Here is a 20,285-nt window from a genome sequence, read left to right as displayed (position 1 = left end):
TTGTGATGATTATTACTTTGGGGCTCACTCAGTCATGGTTTTTACTACTTCCTACACACTAGGCCACACAAAATAGAATAAATGCTCCTTTCTTGAAAAGTTTTAACTACTTGTTCTAAGAAATAGATCCATATCCTCTCTAAACTTTCCAGTGCTAAATCATAGGCCTATCAGTTGATGTTAGGGTAATTAAAACCGATGACCTCATTGTGTTTTTGCTGAAATTTGATTTAACAGTTTTACCATGGATTTAACAGAATCAGTCATCTATTTTTCTGAAAGCTGATGAAATCAAATCATCTGGTAGCTTTTTCAAAATGCAAAATACCCCAATTATATTGACTGAGACTCTTGAATCCCCAAGTAATTCTGATATGCAACATGCTTAAATACCACTTGTTTAATGTGTAAATCTGTTGACTTTTTCAGTCATTCACTCAATAACAGTTTAATTTCTTACTACATATAAGGAAATATGATAGTGTAAAGAGTAAAAAAAAATCGTAGATTCAGCCATAAAAAGAATGAAATAATGCCATTTGTAGCAACATGGATGGACCTATACATCATCATACTAAGTGAAGTCAGACAGAGAAAGATAAATATCATATAATATCGCTTATATGTAGAATCTAAAAAAATTTTAAGAGATACAAATTAAGTTATTTCCAAGACAGAAAGAGACTCGCAGACATTGAAAACAAACTAACTTATGGTTACCGAAGGGGAAAGGGGGGCATGGGGGAGGGATAAACTAGGAGGTTGGGATTAACATACACACACTGCTTACATAAAATAGATAACCAACAAGGATCTACTGTATAGCACAGGGAACTCTACTCAATATTTTGCAATAACCTACAAGGGAAGAGAATCTAAAGAAATATATGTATATGTACTTCTTAGAGAAAAAAATAAAAACTTTATCAGACTTTGTTACACTTATTTTACAGTTTAGTATTGCTTTTACTTTAAATGATGTAAGGTGGGGGATGGGAACAGTAATGTTTTTGAAGTTCAGGACCTTTAAGGGTCTTAATCTGGCTGACCCTGCTTTAAGGAAAATGGGGTGATTGCTTTACACTGACAGAGTAAGGGACTGTACCCCCCCTATCTGCCCCCGAAATCCCTGACATCTTTATCTCTGTACCATAGTATAAAGTACTAGTCTAAAAGATGGCGGTTCAGTTATATGTGTGTGTGTTTGTATGTATGTGTGTATATATATAAATATATATATGTATATGTATATAACTGAATTGCTGTGCTGTGCTCCTGAAACTAACACTATATTGTAAATCAACTGTACTTCAATTAAAATAAATAACTAAAAGAAAACATTTACAGCTAAAAAAAAGTAGATTCATATAACAACATGCAAATAAACAACCACGTAATAAGCCACCATTACATAAATAATATGGGAATTCCAAGGGAGGGATAACATTTTTCCTGGCATGTATATAGCATACATAGGAGCAGGCTTTTTTGGGTTGGTGAAGTCCCAGTGGGTAGCAACCTGATGAAAGCTGCCTTCAGACAGGAAATTTGCAGAGACCACAGAACAAAAGCCACTGTGGAAATGGCTGAGACAAAAACTCATGTAGAGAACTAGTAAAGAAGGCTGGAAAGGGGCTAATCATAAAATGTTCTGAATAGCAACCTGAGGAGCATTGTTATTTCATTATACCATTTAATACATCTATTATATGACTCTGAAAATAACAATCCTAAAAATTCTCTTTTCTGATATGATTTTTGCCTTGAAGATATTTCTGACACTTCTCATCCAGAACTACATTTCTCCTGGAACCCTGTTGTCTATCCTTTCAGATGTGCTTCCAGCTTATAATGACCATATTCTGATTATCCTTACCTTCATCTATCTGTGATGCCAATTTTACCAAAGCCCTTAATACCAAATCATTCATCTTATCTCTCAATACTGCATTATTTAGGCTCTGGCATTGGTATAGACAAATGTATGCAAACTGCCTTGGACTAATTGAGACTCACAAAATTTTTAATTCTACTCGACTGTGATGGAGATGGCCAGCTGTCCATCAGAGATCCTGGTTCCCTTGCAAGGTGTAGAATTATGGCTGCTCAGGCCACCTTGCCCTAAGGTGTATTATGTGACAGTCCAGACCTGCTCATAAAGGGCTCACATGTGATCCTCATTCTCTCTTTGCCCTAGTCTCCCTGCTGGAATTCCATAGTCAGGGTGACTAAGCCACTTGCCTGAAAGATGGTGAGGTCTCCCTTAGCCTGGGTTCCTGAAGGACTTTATAAAACAGAACTCCTTAACTGTCCCCCTCAGCCAAAAATTGGATCAATGAGTCAGTAACTTTTTAAAAAATTGACATCTAGTTGATTTATAATATTGTCTTAGTTTCAGGTGTATAGCATAGTGATTCAGTATCTTTGCAAATTATATTCCATTTTAGGTTATTACAAGATAACAGGTATGATTCCCTTTGCTATGCAGTGTATCCTTGTTTCTTATCTGTTTTATATGTAGTAGTTTGTATCTGTTAATCCCATAGCCCTAATTTATCCCTCCCCACCCACCCCGTTCCCTCTCCCCTTTGGTAACCACAAGTTTGTTTTCTATATCTATGAGTCTGTTTGTTTTGTATATACATTCATTTGTATTATTTTTTAGATTGCATATGTAAGTGATATCGTATAGTATTTGTCGTTCTCTGTCTGACTTATTTCACTAAGCACAATATTCTCTAGGTCCATCCACGTTGCTGCAGAGTGGCAGTATTTCATTATTTTTTTAAGGCTGAGTAACATTCCATTAGTTACGGCTGAATAATATGGTAATATATATCATATCTTCTTAATCCAATCATCTGTTGATGGTGTCAAAGAACACAAAAAAAGCATACCTGGGCTTCCCTGGCGGTGCAGTGGTTGAGAGTCCGCCTGCCGATGCAGGGGACGCGGGTTCGTGCCCCGGTCTGGGAGGATCCCGCATGCCTCGGGGCGGCTGGGCCCGTGAGCCACGGCCGCTGAGCCTGCGCGTCCGGAGCCTGTGCTCCGCAACGGGAGAGGCCACAGCAGTAAGAGGCCCGCATACCGCAAAAAAAAAAAAAAAAAAGCCTACCTGATGGTGATTAGATGGATAACTAATGATGGTGCACTTTTGATTTCAGTCGCGCTTAATACTTCGTTGGTTAAAAGGAAATCTTAAATACGAATGCAAGGACATTGCTCAATAGTTTTGTTTTAAATTTACTTAATCAGATAATGACTTAGGGATCTAATTCTTTATTAGAAATCCAGTCATCAAATGTTAAGAATCTAAATTATCCCTCAAGGGATGGAGGAACCTGGATTTTATAAAGTACATAGTATATATTAGCAGAACCAGGACCTAGAATCTATTTTGCCAGATTCCTAGTTTTGTACAGTTTTCACTATTTCATTTCAGCTAGCTGCTTCAAGAAAAACAAAGTAGAAGGGTTTTCCTTTCCACAACACTAACATATGAACTTTGTATTGGGTTCCAAATTTCTCTTAAAACAATGACCCAGTACAACTTTGCTTTCCTCTGATGGGAGTCAAAGAAATGATGAGTTTGTGATCCGAACAGAAAGAAAAAGAGACAGTCTCTCTGATCTAGCAATTCACATCTCTGCTTTGGAGCAACGGGTTCCCCAAGGGCATGATAGACTGATACAGAATCAAAGTATCAAGTGTGTGCAGTAGATAGAAAAATCTTTTGAGTTGGGTTGCTATGCAAAGATTCCAAGGCATTGATATTGCATATCGAAGGTGGGACCATAAGGAATTCTCAGATGTTGAAGATGCATTCAGGGGAAAAAAAGAAAGTTTCCGGAATAAATATATTTTAATTTATTTATTTATTTATTTTTTTGCGGTATGCGGGCCTCTCACTGTTGTGGCCTCTCCCGTCGCGGAGCACAGGCTCCGGACGCGCAGGCTCAGCGGCCACGGCTCACGCGGCCCAGCCGCTCCGCGGCACGTGGGATCTTCCCGGACCGGGGCACGAACCCGTGTCTCCTGCATCGGCAGGCGGACTCTCAACCACTGCGCCACCAGGGAAGCCCTGGAATAAATATATTTTGACTCAGTATTAAAGAAGAACTTTCTAATAGTCAAAGATATCAAGAGATAGAATGTCTGATTTTCTTCCTGAGACAGGGAACTACTAAACTCAGTATCACTGATTGGGATAACTTGGTCAGGGTGGGTGGGGTAGAGGTGATTCAGATGACAGATGGGTGCTAGGACTACATGACATTTTCTCCACAGTGATCCTCGCAGTCCCTTTCTAGCTTGAGATTCTGAGATATGCACGTAAAATCTGTCATTTAAAGCTGCTAACTGCCGATGATAGATGATATGTTAATTGGTCAGATTTTCTTCTTTTTCTTAACCCACCATCTTCCCTTTAATAAGTAATACATGCTTTTCCAAAAATTTGAGGATTCCTACAAAGTTGAAAAAAAGTAAAGTTTCACTGTAGTTTTGTCATCCATATAATCCGGTTTCGTAGCTGCAAACACCGAATAGACGCTGGCTAGTTTAAGAGAAAAGGAGTTAATCTGAAAGCATTAGGTAGGGCTGACTTTTCTATCAGGGACCCAGTAGGCACAGTGCCAGTGACCTACAATGCTTTTGTGGGCCCATGAACATGTCTTAATTTCTTTTACAATCTGAAGGAAAAAGAAGAATTTTTAGGTTGGAGGAATTTTTATTATATGATACTGTATCTATCTTTATACCAACATAGTCATAAACTATGATTATATATACATATACATATATAGAGGGGTGTGTGTGTGTGTGTGTGTGTGTGTGTGTGTGTGTGTGTGTGTGTGATGGAGGGAAAGGCAGATGAAGGCACAAGTGCACAGGACCCATTGTAGTCTTAAAGAACATTGGCTCGGGCTTAGAGGCTGCCCACTCAGGAGCTCTAAGCCCAATCGAATACACATGAGCACTGACTGCTCCAGGACAAACCCCTGATTCCTGCCCCTGGCACAGGCTCCACTGCCCTCACGTGAGCCTGTTGGTAGATCCTCTGCCCCCACTGCCTCTGAAGGCTGGCAGAGATGTCAGCTCCCAGATGGATTCAGTGAGGCACATGCTTCTAAAGTGAAGCCCTTCATGTGCCCAAAGTATAGTCGATAACTCTAATTCAAAAAGGTACGTGAGCTCCATGTTCCTTATTGCAGCACTATGTACAGTAGCCAAGACATGGAAGCAACCTAAGTGTTCATCAATAGACAAGTGGATAAAGAAGATGTGGTACATATATACAATGGAATATTACTCAGCCATAAAAAGGAATGAATGAAGGCCATTTACAGCAGCATGGATGGATGTAGAGATCATCATACTAAGTGAAGTAAGCCAGACAGAGAAAGACAAATATCATATGATATCATTTATGTGTGGAAACTAAAATATGATACAAACAAACTTATTTACAAAACAGAAACAGACTCACAGGCATAGAGAACAGACTTGCAGTTGTCAAGGGGAAGGGATGGACTGGGGGTTTTGGATTAACAGATACCCACTGCTATATATAAAATAGATAAAAAAAGGACCTACTGTTATAGCTCAGGAAACTATATTCAATATCTTGTAATAAACTGTAATATAAAAGAATATAAAAAAATATAGTATATAGTTGAATAACTCTGCTGTATACCAGAAACTAACACAACATTGTAAATTAACTATACTTCAATTAAAAATAAATAAATGAATAAATTGATTGAAGCCTGTACAAGGGTATGTTATCAGAAAAGCCTTGGTCACAGGCTTTCACTCTAGCATTCTCACCATGTATCTATCCATTCATGGATAATTTAGATTCTTAACAAGTAAGGAAGACTGAGAAGTGGATTTTGGCATCCGTCGTTGTGATGTGTAAACATGGAATGTGGAAATTTCCCAAATGTAGGAGAGGTGTTCCAAAGGTAGTGAACAGCCAAATCTACCACATGATAATTGCTGCCAATGCATTGAAATATTAGCATCTGTACTTTCTGGTGTGCGTATGCTTTATTTTTGTTTAATAGTTCAAAGAAAAGCTAAGTCTGTGATTACTGAATATGTATTATGTAATAGGTGCTATTAAAACTATTTGAATTATCTAATTTGATTTTAATTAAAAAGAACAGCCTTTTAAATAGGGAATACTGTTATTACTCTTCCATTTTCTAAATGAGGAAACTGAGACTTGAAGAGGCTAAGTAAGTTGTCCGTGGAGCTACAGTTAATGAAGGTGGGATTTTATGCTGAGTCATACCTGCTATACTACACCTGTTATATGAGATATACAACTTAAAACCTGCTTTTTACTTTTAATATTTTGGCATAAGCTTTTGTAAACCTGGACTCTAAATTATTTTTAATAGTGACATAGTATTGCACCAAATTAATGTAACACAATATTTTCAAAGACTCCTCTATATTTGAACATTTAGGCTATTTCTAGATGTTTCCTATTGTGGTAATTCTTTATTTATCTACACTTTTTTTTTTTCTCCATTTGGGTTTACTTTCCTAGATAAAAACTCAGAATTAGAATTACTAGGTCAAAGAGTATGAAAACATGTTTTTGAGACACCAGCCACACTTTTATTTATTTTAATGGTGAAAAAACAAGCCTGTTAGTTCATCTGTTCAACATGCAGAGCGTTTATTGCATGCCTCCTTTGTACTGGGCATGGTACCTGTAATACCATGATGAATATTTGATGGCCTTACCTAAAGGGTATTATGGTTCAGTGGGTGTTAAAATAGAGTATGTCTGAAATGAGCATCTTGTATGAATTATATATGGTAAGAATACTTCCTAGATTTTCTGTGACAAGGTAGGAATACTTTTAGAGTTCCTAGGGGTTACAGGAAAGTGGCATTCAAAGCAATTTCAAAATGGCATCAAGGATGAACATTTTCTCTTCTTTGCCAATTTGTTAGATGAAATATTATCGATCATTGTTTTAATGGTTATTTCCATGAGTACTAATGAGGTTGAACATTTTCTCCATGTGTTCGTTAATGAGTTGTTTCTTCATTTTGAAGTACCCTTTGGTATTTAGTATTTATATAAAGCAGATTTTGGTGCATTGCATTTCTTGTGAATAATTTCATATCTGCTTTGCTTTTTAACTTTTTTTAAACTTAGGGAAATTTTTGTACATGGTCCAATCTACCTGGCATTTTCTTTCTAATTTCTTTTGGCACTTATATACTTCAGAAGTAGACTTGCCCTCTCCAAAGAGGCATGTAAATAATCAGTTCCACTTTTATTCATTTCTTTATGTTGCATTTCATTTGTATTTAATTCCATAATATAGCTACAATTTATATCTATTTCTAATGGGATATATTAGGTTTTATTCTAAAAAGATAGGCAATTATCTCAACATTATTTATTGAACAGTTTCTTTCTCATTAATTGGTGATGCTCATTTTGTCATATACTGAATTTAGATTCCCTTTCTATACGAATTCATAAAGGCCTTTGCCCATTTGTCTCCATTTTGATCATAATGAAAATAGCTGTTTTTTTCCCCATCAATCTTTCTGAGGGCAGGAGTTGTGTTTTCCCTTTAATAACTAGCATAGTGCTTGGCATATGACAGGCATTATATATATGTTGAATGAATGCATAAAATAGGATGTTTCTGGGATACCTGTATTTTCCCACTATTCTGTATGTCAGTTTCTATGCCAGTTCTGCTCTACGTTAAATGTTGTGCCACAACAATATATTTTATCATTAGGTAGAACAAAGCATCTCATTAATATTTATATTCAGAATTTTCTTTATGATGTATACTCTTTTTTTGTTTTTTTAAATGTATTTATTTTATTTATTTTTGTCTGTGTTGGGTCTTTGTTGCTGCACGCGGGCTTTCTCTAGCTGCAGCGAGCGGGGGTTACTCTTTGTCGCGGTGCATGGGCTTCTCATTGCAGTGGCTTCGCTTCTTGCAGAGCATGGGCTCTGGCTGCATTGCCTTCAGTAATTGTGGAACGCGGGTTCAGAAGTTGTGGCTCGCGGGCTCTAGAGCACAGGCTCAGTAGTTGTGGCACACAGACTTAGTTGCTCCGCGGCATGTGGGATCTTCCTGGACCAGGGCTCGAACCTGTGTTCCCTGCGTTGGCAGGCGGATTCTTAACCACTGCATCACCAGGGAAGTCCCATGACTCTTTCTTCACGTTAACTTTAGAGAGTTTTAACAGAATCTAAAATTATCCCTACTCGAATTTTGATTGGAATTATGCTAAAAATATAAATTAATTTGGGAAGAAACAAAGTTTATGTTGTAAATATTTTCCCACTCATGCATGTGTTATAGTTCCTTATTTCCTTAATAGCTTTTTATAATTTTCTTTACAGAGTTATTCATAAGTACTTTATTGATTTTGTTGTTACTGCTGTAGTGAGTCAGGATTATTGATGCTATTGGGAGCTGCATTTATTTATTTTAAAAAGTTTACTTTTTGTTTATTACTATTATATAGAAAAGTTATTGTTACAAATTTATCTTGCATCCTGAAACTTTTCTTGAACCATTTTATTAAATCTTACAGAAAAATTTTTGTACTTTTTTAGTTGATGTGAAGATCTTCAATACTTGAGAATAATCTCATTGTCAGCTAAGTTCTATTTTGTTTTTTAAATCTTACTTTTGTTCTTCAAGGGATGGAAATTGAACAAAAGTAAGATTTAAAAAACCAGCTTTTGGAGATAGGATTAAATTTTTACATCTATTTTAGAGACAGATATTATAATAGATTCTGGTGATTATTTATATATATATATAATCTGGGAAACAGGTTTTAACTGCTGGATCTTTCAAGAGACAAATATTTGAGTTTTTCAGAACCAATGGAGGACCTCTTTGTACAATTTCCTGACATACATGTTATTATCTCTTCCTGGTCTTTTCTAAACTCCACCCCACTTAGCTCCTGCCTTTGGCATAATATCCCCAAACCTCTCATGGATGGGGGCTCTTGACCTGGAATCAGCAGGCTGTCTGGGATCAACAACAAGGCATCTCAAGCCCAGCTGTCTTTCATGCGGCAACATGGAAAAGGCAAATATCCATCTCTGACTTTGGCTATGTCCCCATCACACCAGGATTCCTGGGGTAGAGGGAAAATGTGAGTTATGAGAGCCCCATTTAAGGCCACAAGAGAATGGATATAGGAAACAAAAGAAGCATAATGTGGAGCCCAATAGAGTATATTCCATTTTTTAAATATTGTATATTTTATTCCTAATCAATAGTGTTCAATTTAGTTGAACATCTAGAAGTTGTCTAAGAATTTTCTATTTTCTAAAGAAAACTTTTGTGTCCCAATTAAGGCAAATATTTTATTTGATCATTTATTGTGAAGGTAATGATAAGTGTTAAATAAGGCTTTTGTTTGCATTAACTCTGTGGGATATTTATTTAACGCTATCAACACTTTGGTGGGTTTGGGTAAATATTGGTTCTTGCTACGTGATGGGAGCTGACCAATAATAACACAATGGGGACAATACAAGTATGAAAGACCCAGGCTCGCATAACACCAATAATCCTTCTTCATCATAAAATTTTATTCTTTAGACTAGCACAGTTATCCAGTTTACATTCCATGTATTTCATCATCACTGTATCATGGGTTGACCTTCCTCTACATGATTTACTTGTATTTTTGGAAGTTATTTTAAGGGCTTGTTTGGTCTCTCTGAGACTACATTGGCCTCTGGACATCCACATTGCAAGATAGACTCATTACTTTTGCAGATGTAATGACACCTCAAAATATCAAGAGATGTGCAGTCTGTTTTGGTGATAGGAACAAGACACTGTAATCCACTATGAGTACAACAGAGTCCAATGCTTAGTTTGGGGTGGATTAAAAAAGATAAGATAATGAATTACAGTTTTGTTCAAGTGTTAGAATAAGCCTAGTGAATAAAGCTACTTCAGACACCTAATGAACTAGACCAAAGTGTTTTTTGCAGAGTCTACCTGAAAAAAGCTTAATATAGCAAACTTGTGACTTTTCTACATAACTGGCATATTATTTTTATCTGTTGTGTTTAGAAATCAGTGGATGGTTTACATTTTCTTTAGTAGCAGCTGATTAGTCTCATGCTTTCTCCTATTATGAAACTACTTTTTCCAACACTTAAAGGCAACTCTGGATCTATCAGACTCAAAAATTATAAGTCTTCAGAAAAATTGTGATAAGGTGTTTGTTTTCTCCAAATTAAATAAAACCTGGTGTTTGATTTAAAGCTGACTCTGTAGTTTTCATCCTCCTGCCATGTAGATTGGGAAGAAATATATGAGGATGTGAGTGAGAAAATCTTACGTCACATCTGCATTGTTGACATGACTGGAAGAAAGTTTTGAATTAAGTACAGCAGTTAAAGAACAAGTTGAACTCAATAAAAGTTATTGCTCTCTTTTTGACAGATAAAATGAAATCTTGGTAATTGATCGTATATTTACAATTTGAAAATTATCATTCCTGATAATAAAATAGGAAAAAGAACCAGGTGGCACTTTTGGATACATCTGTTGAATGATACATAATAAATATTTTGATAAGCCACATGTCATAGTTGTAAAATGCTCAAACCAGATCACTGGGTTCAAATTTAAATAGTGACACAAACTAGCTGTGGAATTCTGAGTTGCCTCACCTTTCTTTGCCAATCCCTCTGTCTATAAATATGGGTAATAATAGTACCTACCTCATAGGGTGGTTTTGTTGGGGGTCACCGAGGCCACCCTGAGTCTCAACGATTTGCTAGAAGGGTTCCCAAGATTCAGAAAAGCTGTTACACTCACAGTCATGAATTCTTACAGTGAAAGGATACAGATTAGAATCAGCAGAGGAAAAGGACACATGAGGCAAAGTCCAGCTGCCAACTTCCAGATGTCCCTTCCCAGTGGAGTCACATGGGGGTGCCCTTAATTCTCTCAGCAACTGTATGTGACAACATGTGTGGAGTGTGGTCAACCAGAGAAGCTCAACTGAGCTCTCGTCCCTAGAGTTTGATTAGGTGTCAGTCACAGAAGCCTGCAGCACCAGATGACTGACCTCCGCTATTCAGATCTCAGCCTCCCCTCCCCCAGGCAAAAACAGGTGTTCACCATAAGTGTATCTGATCCACTTGGAACAGCTGAAGCCTCTAGCATATACACAAACTCTCTTATCTGTCAGACTGTTGGGAGAGCTCAGAGGTTATCTTCCAGGAAGTGACCTAAGGCCAGTTCTGAAGGAGGGCCTTTCTTTGGAATGTGTGACATTTGAGGAACTTATGCCTGCTGAGCTAACCCTTGCCTGCCCAGTGGTTATGAGGAATAAATGAGTTAATCAATTAACTCAGAATAGTGCCTTGCTCATGTAAGCAAATAAATAATGGTCAGCTAGAGTTCCTTCTTGTGGACCTCTGTGAGCCGAACGAAGCAGATTAGTTTGGAATACAAACAAGAAATAGCTATATTCCGTGGATCTTGTGATCATAACATAAGTCCTCAAGTTTGGAATAATGGACATTACGAGCAAATTAAATATTTTAGCGAGCAGTGTTTTAAAAAAGAGGAGTTCCCAGTGAAACACCAAATCCTCACGTTTTGTCTTTTTGTTCTTTACAGAGCTCTGAAGTCGGCAAGGCACTAATCAAAGAGCAGAACTGTTTGAGGAATACAACAAGAAAGCAGGTACAAGAGTGGTTCTCAGTAATTAACCCATAATATTCATTTATATTGATGATTCAGTCAAACTTATAGGCCCTATTATTAAAAATATTTTACAGAAAAGCCAGTTTGGTGTCTTAGAATGTGTGTGACTCCATATTGCAGATGGCTGACCATATCCTAAAGAGGAACTGATTTCTATGTATACATTAAATCAATTCTGAAGGTTTCAGTTAGGCCAGGCCTAGGTAGACATGTAAAGGAATTAACTCATTATTCTTATTTATTATTAAATCAACACATATTCATTAAAGGCCTGCTATATGGCAGACACTCATCTGTGAGGTATTTGGTGATGTTATAGACTTGGACAAAACAGGCGTGGTCCATTCCCACCCTCATGGTGCTTACAGGCCCGTGAAAGTGACATGAAATAAATAAGCAATATCAATATGTGAATAAAAATTGTGACAAATGCTATGAAGAGAAATTGCAGAGTTCTGTAGGAGAAAATATTGGGAAATAAGGGAGGACTCTACTGTAGATGAACTAGACAGAGGTGTTTCTTTGGAAGATGATGTTTCAACTAAGAGCTGAAGTGTCAGGAAAAGAGTCCCAGGCAGATGGAACAGCAGTGAATAAAGTACATAACTGTAAAAGAGGATACAGTGGCTGTAGCAAAGTCACAGAGTTGGAGACAAGTATAAGATGAAGCTGGGTTGAAAATGGTAACCGGCCCAGTCCCATAGGGCTTTAATGGCGCAGGTAAAGTGTCTTGAGACCAGCTCTGCTTGACCACTTTCTGCCCTTGGCATTTCCGTGCTATGTCATTTGGTGTTTTCTGCTGGTCCCCTGAATATAGAAGCTTTCAAATCTGCCACCCAACCCCACCCTTCTACATCTCCTGCCAAAGTACAGTGTAAAGGGCTTATGACTGTGCAAAGAGGTTCTCAATGTGTCCAAATACTAGTGCCATAATATGTTCTGCATAAAATGGTTTGGGGTCAAAAAGGTTTGAAAATTTCTGAATACTGTACCACTCTCAGGAGCTTTAAATACACATTAACATGTTATAGTTTCTGGGAATTCTGTGGTACAAACACACGTGTATGTGTTTTGTGTGTGTGTGTATCGTTATTGAACTTAATATTTAACCAGTGTTTCCAGGTTTACATTAGAAAATGTTTCAAAATTTTCTCTCTTAGAAATATGTATTTTAAGGGGTTCCTTATACTCCTGAGGCTGACCTGCATTTAGGTCACTTGGCCTATTTTATGGCTATGCACATTAAATTATGTTTGATAATTTTCTAGAATCTGGATAATTTAAGCCAGAAGAAAAAATAAATAAATAAATGTTTGCTTCAGTGGTTTAGCTTTTTTTTTTTTTTTTTTTTTTTTTTTTTTTTTTTTTTTTTTGCGGTACGCGGGCCTCTTACTGTTGTGGCTTCTCCCATTGCGGGGCACAGGCTCCGGACGCGCAGGCTCAGCGGCCATGGCTCACGGGCCCAGCCGCTCCACGGCATGTGGGATCTTCCCGGACCAGGGCACGAACCCACATCCCCTGCATCGGCAGGCGGATTCTCAACCACTGCGCCACCAGGGAAGCCCAGTGGTTTAGCTTTTTAAGGCACAAGATTTTTATTGACCTGAATTATATGGTTAACTGCTTTAAATCCTGATTATACTTTGCATGTGAAAATACTGCCTTAAGTACCAGCAAGGAGCACTGGAGTAAGAGCTTACTAAGTAATTTTCAGTGTTAGTGTTAGTAATATTTGTTTTAAGTCAAACAAAGGAAAACCACCAAAAGTACTGTCTGCCTCTTAGCTGCTCTGAATCTTATGCTTATTCTTCTTGATTTGTAAAATTCACCTAAGTTTTAAAAGTCTGAAAGTGAGGAAGATGACTTGGGGTAATGCCTACTTCAGCACCTAAAGAAATGATTTGATTTCATATAAAATGTGGAGATTTTGTATTTGCAGCAATAAAAGTTTCATGGACTCAGAGCGTGAGAGTTAAACTAAGGTTATCCCAGAAGAGAGGTTCTCGGCATCTGTGTTGGAAAGGACGTTGACTTTTTTTAGATCAATTCAGTATCTTTCAGTTCAGTTAACTATTATTCAACATAAGAAAAAATCATGAAAAATTCCCTAGTATTTCATAACTTAGAAAGAAAAAAAGCCTTGTTTCATCCCCAGAAAGACAAGAGACAGCTGTCCCTTAATTACTACTCCTGCCATTTACTTTGTACTAGAGATGTGTCTCAAATTCGGAAGCTAATTAGAAATCTTAACTGAAAATGGCTTAAAAAAAAGGAAAAGAAAGTAAAATGATCAACATGAAAACATAAAAGTGGGGAGGAAAATAGAAATGGTAATATTACAGCCAGATTGAATAATCACCTATCTTAAAATGAGTTGGTGCCGGGGGAGTATATTTTGTGGTATGAAATGGAACTTTACTGTTTCCTCTTTCAGCAGGAATTTTCTCAACCAAATGACAAGTCTTTTAATTTCTATAAATTGTAATTTTCAGGGACTAGATTTTGCTCAGTGTAAAAACAATAGTTTTAAAGTTTTGAAGCTGAAGTTAAATCCCAGCTCCCTAACTTTTTCCCTGTTTGACCCTGGACACATTTTCCAACTGTTCTCAATCTCCGTTTACCCATCTTTAAAGTGAAATTTTAAAATCCTATTTTGCAATGTGGTTTCTTTCTTATTTGTCTCTTGACTTGTACACTGATAGATATATTCAGTTCTAGAAAGAAAGGAAAGAAGAGAAAAAGTCAAAAGGAAACAAAGCTAAATTTGAGAATATATATAATGTCTAGCACACAATACCAATACCATACATTCAGAAAGTGCTTGTTGATTCTGTGCCTTGGAGGCAAAGATTGGAAGGCAGATTCATTAATCCTTTTACTTAAGCTATTTTTCTTTCTGGTGGCTATTTAGAATTCTGTTGTCCCAATTGTAAATCCCACTTAAAGGTATTAGTGACATATATTATTTCTGAATTACAGTGCTTTGCATGCTGGTTAGGCATGATAGTTGCTCAATTCATATTTGTTTAATTTGAGTGAGGCTGTGAACTAACAGGGCAGGAAGTAGGTAACCCAGATTGTCCTATCTTCTGGTTGACAAACACCATGTGTAACATCTGAAGCAGAAGTGGTTATGCCTCCCTGTGAATGATTTCATTCAAAGATAGTGTACCCACTTCCTGCTATGCCATGCACTCTACTCCCATCAGACTCGCTAATTTCCTGTTATTTATGCATATTGTACATTTGTGGCTTTAGGTCTTTGCTTGCACTGCCTCCATTTTCAATATTTTCTTCCTTGTTTTCTTTCATTCTCCCTCCCTTCTTCCCCCCCTTCCTTTTGTCTATACCCATCTTTTTGATGTACATATCTCTTAAAGTCTGACCAAATATCACCTCCCCCATGAAGCAGTCACAGGTATCTGCTGAGATAATTCTCTTACCTCCTTTGATTTTTGTTTTGTTTTGTGTTCAAGCACTGTTCCTTGTTCCCTGTCTAGAAAGTGACCCTGAACACAGAGCCAATGAGATCCCAGCCACATAGTATGTTAATGGCTCTTTACTTCCATCCTCCACTCCATTTTGTTACCTTTTACCAAGAATCTCTTCAAAGGAGTAGACCACTGGCAATGTTTGCTGCTTGCTTACACACTGGTGTCTGGGTTACTGGTGTTATGAATTTTTGCCATTGAGCACCAGGCTGCAGTCACATCAGTTGTCTGAGTCTGGTTGGCTTCCTGAATCTATCCTTATTTTTGGCTGCTGTGTACCTTGCAGTCAGGAGCCTGGCTCTGCACCCAGTGGTCTAGGTGCCCTGGTTCCCAGGACACCTGCCTACATCTATTTCCCTCTGTCCTTACCTTACTGTGTATCCTTCCTTGATATATGACCTGGATACACATGTGATGCTGAGAGTTGCCCCTCCACAGAAGCCCTTTCTACTGCTTCCTTATCCCCCACCCCAAACTCAAGGGTGCCCCTATTTATTGAGGCCCATTCATATCAAACTTAAGTTTATCACTTAAGTCTTGATACTTTGGACTCTTGGCTCCTATAAGTCAATATTCGTTTCCCAGTTTATTCTTCTTACTCCTTTGGAATGGATTTCTTTTTGCTTCCATTTATGTCTCTGCATTCCTCCTGATTGAATGGTTATTATCAAAGCATTCCAATTGTACCTCTCTAAGGCCATCTTCCACTTGTCTAGCCATGTTAATAGTAAATATTATTAAAATTGATAATGCTAGTAATATTTATTGACCACATGCTATATTTTCTAATATCTTCTTTTGTTTCACTGTTTTAAAATGTGCACACAGCAAAATTCATACTTCTTGGTGTACAGTTCTAGAATTTTTGACAATGTAAGCAGTCATATACTCACTCCACAATCAAGATACAGAACAGTTACATCACCTATAATCTTCTCTTTTCTATACCTTTATGGTCAACCTCTCCTGCTCACTTCTAACCATTAGAAACCACTGATCTGTTTTCTGTTTCTATAATTTGCCTTTTTCAGAATGCCATGTAAGTTGAATCATACAGAATGGAGCACTCTGAGTCTGGCTTCCTTCACTCACAATAATGTGCTTAAGATTCACCAAGTTTTGTGGGTATCAGTGATTTATTCCTTTTTATTGCTGAGTAATATTCTATTGTATGGATTTGCTTTGGTGTGATTATCCATTTATTTTGATTTTGAGTTTTTAGTTTAAAAAAAACATGTTTTTCTGTGATCATGTTTTATTTCTCTTAAGTAAATAATTAGGAGCAGGATTGCTGGGTCATATGGTATAACCCAGGTTATGTTTAACTTTATAAGAAACTGCCAGACTTTTTTCCAAAGTGGTTGTTCTATTTTGCCTTCCCACCAGCGATGTACAGAAATTCCAGTTGGTCCACATCCTTGTCAGAGATTGATACTGACAATTTTAAAAATGTTTAATTATACCATTCTAGTAGGCACGTAATAATAGCTCATTACAGTTTTAATTTGTATTTTCCTAATATATAGATCAGTTTAGAAAATATCGATATCTTAACAATAATGAGCCTTTCAATCCATGAACATTGTATATATCTTCATTTTATTTTATCTTATTTTCTTTTATCAATGTTTTATAGATTTATAGCATACAGATTCTGTACATATTTTGTTTGATTTATTTCTAAATGTTTTTGTGTTTTTTGGTACTATAATAAATGGTACCTTAAAAATCTTTATTTTTCCATTTTTCATTGGCAATTTATAGACAACTGATTTTTGTATATTGCCCTTATATTGTGCAACTTTGATGAACTGATTATTTCTAGCTTTTTTGGTAGATATTTTTGGTTATTTCCTACATAGATAATCATGTTGTCTGCAAAGAGACAACATTAGTTGTTCCTTTCCAATCTGTATGTCTTGTATGTTTTTCTTGACTTGTTGCATTGGTCATGACCTCCAGTATGATATTGAAGAGGAAAGATGAGAGTGGAAATTCTTACCTTATTCCTGACCTTAGCAGCAAAGTACTGAGTCTTTTATTATCCGGTTATGATGATAGCTGTGGTATTTTTGTAGATGGCCATTATCAAGCTAAAGTACTTCCATTCTATTCCTAAATTGAGAGGATTTTTGTTTGTTTTTAATTTTCTGGATGAAAGTTTTTATTTTCTGTACATTGAATTTTGTCAGTTACTTTTTCTGCATCTTTGAGATGATCATATGTTTTTGTTTTTTATTCTGTTGATACAGTGATTACATTGAGAGATTTTTGAATGTTGAACTAGTTTTTCATTCCTAGATAAACCCCTCTGTATACTGGTTTATTCTAGAATAAACCCCTTGTATACTTTTTAATTAGATTTGCTATAGCTAAGGTTTTGTTGATAATTTTTTTGTGAGTCTAAGTTCATGAGAGATATTGGTCTTTTTTTTTCCTTACAGTGTCTTTGATTTTGCATTAGGTTAATGCTGGCCTCATTAAATGAGTTGGAAATTATTCCCCACTTTTGGTTTTCTCAAAGAGTTTGTGTAGATTTTTGTTATTTGTTCTTCAAATTTTTAGTACCATTCATCAGGAAAGTGATCTAGCCTGGAGTTTTATTTGTAGTTTTTAAATATAAGCTCAATTTTGTAATAGGTACAGAGCTATTCGGGTTATACATTTCTGCTTGAGTGAGATTTGGTAGTTTTTGTTCAAGAAAGTGTTCAATTTTGTCTAAGTTACCTTTTTAAAAAATTGAAATGTAGTTTATTGGTAATTTATAGCTTCTCTCTTTTTTCTTGGTCAGTCTGGCTAGAAGTATATCAATTTTATTTATCTTTGCGAAGAAACAGCTTTTGGATTTATTGATTTTCTCAATTGTTTTAATTTTCAATCCCATTGATTTTGCTTTTATTATATTATTCTCTTCGTTCTGCTTGCTTTGAGTTTAATGTACTCTTTCTAGTTTTCTAAGATAGCAGCTTAAATCATAGATTTGAGACTTTTCTAACAGTTGCCTACTAAATTTCTGTAAGCACTATTTTAATTGTTGTATTTGACAAATTTTGATATTATATTTTACTTTCATAATTCAAATTATTTTCTAATTACTTTTGTTATGTCCTCTTTGGCCCGTGGTTATATAGGAATATGTTGCCTATTTCCCAAATATTTGTATTTTCAGATTTTTTTCTGTAATTAAATTCTAGTTTAATACTGTTATGTTCTGAAAACATGCTTATATGATTTAAATTCTTTTAAACCAGTCACAGTTTTATGGCCCATGTCAAAGAATAAGGACTGCCTTCAGGTCAACACTATAAGAAAACAGAGGGGAAATGAAAACTTCACCCTCATATGACTTAATTCTTCCAAGTTTTAGCTCCTTCTTACAATTTTCCTGCTTTTGTTTATTTATCAAAATGCTCAGGTACCTTGCTTTTTGTATCTACTTCTGATCAGCAGGACAGACAGTATTCAGTTGCTTTGTCCATTTCTGCTAGAAATGGAATACCTAAAAGTTTTGCATATGTTAGTTTATTTACTTCTCTCCACAATTTGTTAGACAGGTATTACCATTTTACCAGCTTATGATGAGGTAACTAAGGAATAATACGGTTGAGTTAATTGCCCAAGGTCTCAAAGTGGCAGAGCCTAGGTAGTCTAGGCCCATAATAGCTCTCTTCACCACTTTGCTACAATGTCATTCATGCTAAATTACTGTAATAGGGATTCAGATATGCATGCTAGACTAAAATAGAGTTAAATTATAAAAGATTCCAGAACACAACAGCAAGAAATAGTCAAAGACAAACTTACTAACTTGCCAGAGAAAGGAAAAACAACGGGTGAAGAAATTCCCAGAGTAGTTCACTAAAGGGAAAAGAGCCAGGGAGTATTAAGTGCTAAAATCTTATGGGGTGGGAGATAGAGGGGTGTGGGGAGTAGAGGGGTGGAGAAAGAGGGAGAGAAGCATGCAGAGGTGGATGTTATGTTGGTTATGTTATTTAAGGATTGAAAATTAGTCCTTTAGCAAAGACAGAATATAAAAGGAAAATTTTCTATTTATAACATTATATTCTGTATAGTATATGCTCAATAAATACATGTAACATGAGCTAATGACTATGGTATTTCCTTTCCTTACTTTTCCTTACATGTGGAATCAAAACAATCCTAAGGTTTGGAGAGCTTCATCCTGAGATTGTAAAGTTGGGGAAGGAAAAAGTTTTATTCAGTATTCAGGCATAAATTAATGACATACTTATCACATAAAATCTGAGCTTAAATACCATACTGCCTCAGTAATAATCCTTCATTTACTCCAGCTGATCACAGAAGATTAGCCCATGTTATAGAGGAATTCATTAAATTAATCCATGATTTTTTTTAGTTGCATGAGAGGCACCAGAGAAACTCTAAATGAATTTGCAGGTGGAACAATGGCTTGGAACTTCTCTACTCAGTCTTGTTCTTTTCATATGTATTCTTCCCAATTCAAGTTTATCAATTAAATTTTCTTTTCCTTTTTAAAATATTTTTGAGTACCTATGTTTGCTCTTATTGTGGTGCAGTTTTATTGAGTAAATATTTTAGGTAGAATGTGTGATTGTGTACACATCTGTGTGTAAAGAAACTGCTTGCAGTGAAATAATTCAGACTCATCATGTGCAGTAAGAATGAGAAAACTTAGTTATGTCATATTATATTCTTTGCAGATAACCTCAGGCACTCTATGAATGTCTCTGGAGAGTTAAAGTGAAATTACAATCATCACGAATACACATTTATTCTTGCCTGTCATAATAAAAAGCAGAAGATAAAATTTAAATTAAATTCATTATTTGTCTTACTTTGAAACTTCAGATTTCAAAAGAAAACGAGCAATTATTCATCAGAAACTATAGCTAATTCAGTCAATACTAACTTGAACCTGAAATGTATCCCCATAAGGAATTCAGTCAGTTCTGTGAGTGAATAACTTCTGATGTCTATATTAGAAATGGCCTGCGGATATAGCCAACACTTCAGTTTTAGTTTTGCTTGAGCAGGTGGT

At 36.2% G+C, this 20,285-nt stretch overlaps 1 protein-coding gene across 6 annotated transcripts in view; it reads left to right on the top strand.

Annotated features, from left to right (window-relative positions):
• Positions 1 to 20,285, top strand: part of INPP4B (inositol polyphosphate-4-phosphatase type II B) — a 737,042-nt gene that overhangs the window by 343,259 nt on the left and 373,498 nt on the right. For all 6 annotated transcript variants that reach the window (XM_067035581.1, XM_059066760.2, XM_067035580.1 and 3 more), the window contains one exon: positions 11,667 to 11,732. The gene's annotated coding sequence lies outside the window, so the exon portion shown is untranslated. The remainder of the gene's footprint in view (positions 1 to 11,666; positions 11,733 to 20,285) is intronic.

The sequence above is a fragment of the Kogia breviceps genome, chromosome 6 (genome assembly GCF_026419965.1).
Source record: "Kogia breviceps isolate mKogBre1 chromosome 6, mKogBre1 haplotype 1, whole genome shotgun sequence".
NCBI classification, from domain to species: domain Eukaryota; kingdom Metazoa; phylum Chordata; class Mammalia; order Artiodactyla; family Physeteridae; genus Kogia; species Kogia breviceps.
This window is presented reverse-complemented; position numbering and strand designations above follow the sequence as displayed.